General features: G+C 36.2%; 1 non-coding gene across 1 annotated transcript; it reads right to left on the bottom strand.

The window, feature by feature from the left end:
• Positions 1-2044: 2044 nt before the first annotated feature.
• Positions 2045-2151, bottom strand: LOC136201614 (small nucleolar RNA R71). The gene has a single exon (XR_010673961.1). It is a non-coding gene; the product is annotated as a small nucleolar RNA R71 (small nucleolar RNA).
• Between the last annotated feature and the right edge of the window lie 3271 nt (positions 2152-5422).

Genomic DNA, 5422 nt, shown 5'->3' with positions numbered 1-5422 from the left:
TATACTGAGTAAGATAAGGTCAACAACCATGGGGGAGCTCAACACTGAGTTCTTGACTGAATATTTTTGCCAACATCAAAATGGGGGAGTTTGTTGAAACACCTTTCCACATGATTTTGATTTGACAAAAGTATTTAAGTAATTAATAAAAAATATATTCCAACACATTAAATTTAAATGCTTTGATTTATTTATACTAATGTGTTTGTTCAATGTTGAGTTTATCTATCTATAAGACATTAAGATATAAAGTCTAAAAGCCCATGAGTGGAAGTCAAGCTCAAGTCAACACAATCAAGACCTCACGGCCCAAGAAGATGAAACGTAGCCGTTTCAAGCAAAACGATGACTCAGCATGTAGAAGGATCGAGAAGCCTTCTAGCAAAAGCGTCAAGAGGAAGCTGCTGAGTTAAGCGACAAGCAGTCAGGACAGCGACAGACAAGAATCAACTTCTAGACAAAGTATTTCTACTTTGGGTAAAGTTCAGAAGGCGCAGGAAGCTGTCTGGAAGACTTTGCCAAAAATGTCGAAACATTCTGTTTGCCAGAAGAAAAGCTACCGAGCACTGCCGTGGACAGAAGATGCAAGAATCTCATTGGCCAACGACACTAAGCACGTACTGAGTGACAACGACAGGAAGCCGTTTTCCTCCAACGGTTATTTCGAAATTCGAAATGACCATGTGCCTCATGTTTCACTATAAATAGGCCTCTCATTTGCTTCATTTGACGCAGATCTTCAACTAGTCAAAACGCTGACCAAATTTCTACACGAAGTTTTGTGAGAAAAGCAAAGCAAAAACCTTACACCAATTTCCATATTATTGTGTAAAAGTCTAGAGTGATTTTCAATCATCTAAAGTGTCTTAGCAATTGTTGTTTAGGACAAACACCTTATCATTTCTAGAAGAATAGAAAGGAGGGGCTGAGTACTCGGTTATAGTACTCAGTGGTAGATATAGGAGTGAGTAGAGGTATAAAGGAAGGTACTCTTGTATACTCAGCTTCTATTGTAAAAGGTTTCGTGCTCTACCTTTAAAGAGCTCAGTAGAGGATTCGAAAAGCTCGGAACGAGTTCCGGGGACTGGACGTAGGCGGAGAGGCTGAACCAGGATAAGTCTGCTGAGTAATATCTTTCTAACCCTTAAACCCCTTTACATATTGCTTGCTATAAAACTGACTAAGTAACGAGCTCACACTGAGTTAAGTATACTAAGAAGCTGAGTTCAGGAATAGACTCTAAGTGCTATTTCCTGACTCAAGGAAAGAAACAGACTTAGTCACAAGTTGACTACGCTTGTGTCTTCAAACTGCTTAGTCACGCTGTGTAAACCTTTTCATAAGAAAAGAAGTCAGCCTTAACGGACAAAATTTTAAAATAGTTTCTATCCCCCCCTTGGAACTAACTTGTCACGTTATAAGGGACCAACATATACATACTTATTTTAACTTTTATATTTTATTTATTTTCATTTACTAACATATTTATTTTTCAAAATTCCGTTTTGAAGGTAGTCTTGGTTCGTGCAACAATTTCAAGTTCATGCGCAGTTCTCGAAGTTCGGGCATCCCACTAAAACCATTTGACCCAGAAATTGAAAAGACACTTAAAAGTAATAGAAAAAACAAGAAAGACAAAGAAAAAGAAAATTCAGAGCCAGAAAATATGGCAGATCCACCAACGCTCATGAATTACGCTAGGCCAGGAGTGGCCGGTCTAACCACTAGTATAGTTAGACCCAGAATAAACGTAAACCAATTTAAAATTAAGCCAGCTTTGCTTAATATGTTGCAAAATAATGTAACATTTTATGGGTTACCTAACGAAAATCCTAACACCCATTTGACAAATTTCCTTGAAATTTGTGACACTTTCAAAATACCTGATGTGACTGCTAAAGCAATCAAACTTCGTCTCTTTCCTTTCACTTTGAAGGATAGGGCCAAAGAGTGGTTAACTTCTATGCCAGCCGCAACGTTTGCGACTTGGGAATAATTAGCCCAAGCGTTTTTATCAAAATATTTTCCTTTAGCAAAAACCGCAAGAGTCATAAAAGAGTTAACATCTTTTTCTCAGAATGATAATGAAACTCTTTATGAGACTTGGGAACGTTTTAAAGAACTTCAACGTTTATGCCCACACCACAATTACCCGATGCACTTTTAATGCAAACATTTTATAATGGGATTAATCCTACAACTAGAGGTTCATCAGATGATATGTCAGGAGGGTTATTTATGAAGAAGACATTCGCCCAAGCAAGAGAACTTTTGGAGGAAATGGCAATCAATAGCAGTATGTGGCCCGCAGAATGTGGACACATATCGGTGGCGAAACCATCGTCCTCAACCACATCATCCGTTAAAGGTATAGTGAATCTTGACCCAGTCGCGATGTTACAAGCCTAATATTCTGCCTTGTCGCACAAGATTGATAGGTTTATGGCACCGTGCGATACCAATGGTAACCCAATCCCAACAGATGTGGATTACGAAGGTATGAGCGAGATTGAACAGGTAAATTTTGTCCAGGGGCAAAACCAAACTAATAATCCTTACTCTAGTACTTATAATTCCGGATGGAGGAATCATCCTAACTTTAACTGGAAAGATAATAATAATTCTAATAATGCAAATGCTAATCAAAATCGTACCAATAATTATCAAAATCAATCAAGAGATACGATTAGCACATTGTCTTCTAAAATCGACAAATTTATAGATGCTATTGGTGGAAAAATAAGTAATCACGATGATGGTTTTAAACGGACCGAGAATAAATTCGACCAGCTTATTAAAAACCACTCATCTAGCATCCATAATTTGGAGGTTCAAATTGGACAAATTGCTAAATCAATTCCATTCCGAAAAGAGGGAAGTCTTCCCAGCCATACGGAAGAAAATCCGAAAGAGCATGTAAAGGCTATCACTCTTCGTTTAGGGAAAAATTACTTAGGTCCGAAAATGCCTGGAGATTCTACTTTACCAGGAACTTATTTACCAACGAAATCCAAAGAAGATACATTTACTGCAAAAAGTTCACCTATGGATTCAAGTACAAAAACTTTTGTACCCAAACCACCTTTTCCACACAAAGTCCGAAACAAGGACTATGACAAACAACTATTAACATTTTTGGACAAACTTAAAAATTTGCATATTAATTTGACGTTTATGGATGCGATAACGCAGATTCCTAACTATTGTAAGTTTTTAAAAGATTTAATTTCAAAAAAGATCAGTTGGGAAGGAATCTCATCCATATCGCTAACTGAAGATTGTAGTTCAATAGTGTCAAGCAATTTGCCCACTAAACTCAAAGATCCTAGATGTTTTACCGTCCCGTGTAAGTTGGGAGATATTGAATTCCCAAGTTGTCTTTGTGATTTAGGAGCAAGTATTAACTTAATGTCGTTGTCTATTTTTAATAAGTTAGGTTTAGAAGAAGATATCAAGCGTACCAATATGGTTTTGCAATTAGCGGATCAAACCACTAAGAGGCCATATGGTATAATTGAGGACGTTTTAGTTAAAGTTTATAAATTTATTTTTCCTGCCGATTTCGTTATATTAGACTTTGCATATGACGTTAACTGTCCACTAATTTTTGGTAGACCGTTTATGAACACGGGACGTGCATTAGTCGATGTGTCGGAAGGGAAAGTAGTTTTAAGGATAGGTGAAGATAAGATCGAGTTTAATATGAGTAAAGCAATGAAATATCCTATGGAAGAATTCGCTTGTATGAAACTTGACTTAGTCGAAGAATGTGTCAATGACATGGTTCAAAGTGAAGAAATAATAGAACCTATAATGGGAGAAGAATTAGAAGATAAGGACCCAGAGCCTTTGATTCGAGAAGATGGACTAGTTCCGCCTTTAATTGTAGTACCCCATAAGAGTTACCAAACCATTTGAGGTACGCTTTCTTAGGCGAAGGCGATTCTCTACCTATAATTATCTCTAACAAGTTAACTAATGATCAAGAAGAAAAATTGAAAGAAGTTGTTAGAAATAGGATAGGAAGTATGGGATGGAAAATTTCAGACTAGGAATTAATCCTAGTATTGTAATGCACAAAATTCACTTAGAAGAAGATAAGCCACCTAAAGCGGATAGGCAAAGACGCTTAAATCCGAACATGAAAGAAGTAGTAAAAAATGAGATTACTAAACTTTTAGACAATGGAATCATTTATACGATATCGAATAGTGAATGGGTTAGTCCAATCCATTGTGTACCTAAAAACGGAGGCATAACTGTAGTAAGGAATGACGAAGGTGAATTAATACCTACGCGAACCACCACCGGTTGGAGGGTTTGTATAGATTATAGGAACCTAAACAAAGCAACCAGGAAAGATCATTTTCCTCTACCTTTCATTGATCAAATGATCGAAAGGATAGCCAGTCATGCTTTTTATTTTTTTCATGATGGTTATTCCGGATTCTTTCAAATATATATTTACCCGGATGACCAAGATAAAACAACCTTAACATGTCCTTATGGAACCTTTGCATATAGAAGAATGCCCTTTGGTCCATGTAATGCACCAGCAACATTTCAACGTTGTATGACTGCAATTTTTAACAATTTCATTGAAGATATTATGGAAGATTTCATGGATGATTTTTCAGTTTATGGAGATTCTTTTGATGCATGTTTAGAAAATTTGGATAAAGTGTTGTCTATATGTGAAGAAATGAATTTAGTTTTAAACTGGGAGAAATGTCATGTCATGGTTGACGAAGGAATTGTTTTAGGTCATAAAATATCTGAAAAAGGATTAGAAGTGGATAGAGAAAAAACATCAGTGATAGAAAAATTACCCCCTCCAACTACTGTTAAGGGAGTACGGTCATTTTTAGGACATGCAGGTTTTTACACAAGATTTATTAAAAACTTTTCTGTAATTTCCAAACCACTTATTAATTTGTTCATGAAAGATTCAACCTTTGATTTTAATGAAGATTGTGTTAAAGCTTTTGAAACATTGAAAACAGCTTTAGTTAGTGCACTAATAATTCCTAAACCCAATTGGGATTTACCTTTTGAAATTATGTGTGATGCAAGTGACTTAGCCGTAGGATGTGTTTTAGGTCAAAGGAAGGATAAGAAGCTTCATGTTATTTATTATGCTCATTTTCCGGTGCACAATTAAATTACACCACAACCGAAAAAGAAATGCTAGCGGTAGTTTTTGCATGTGATAAGTTTAGGTCGTATCTACTAGGATCTAAAGTTATTATATATACCGATCACACAGCTTTAAGGTATCTATTTGCTAAGAAAGATGCAAAACCGCGTCTTATTAGATGGGTTTTGTTGTTGTAAGAATTTGACATAGAAATTAAAGACAAAAAGGGAGTAGAAAACCTTGTCGCCGATCATCTATCAAGACTTGAAGATGAAAACGGTCCTA

This window comes from Euphorbia lathyris, chromosome 7 (assembly GCF_963576675.1).
Source record: "Euphorbia lathyris chromosome 7, ddEupLath1.1, whole genome shotgun sequence".
Taxonomy (NCBI): Eukaryota; Viridiplantae; Streptophyta; class Magnoliopsida; order Malpighiales; family Euphorbiaceae; genus Euphorbia; species Euphorbia lathyris.
The sequence above is the reverse complement of the archived record's forward strand: the minus strand, read 5'-3'. Positions and strand labels throughout refer to the sequence as shown.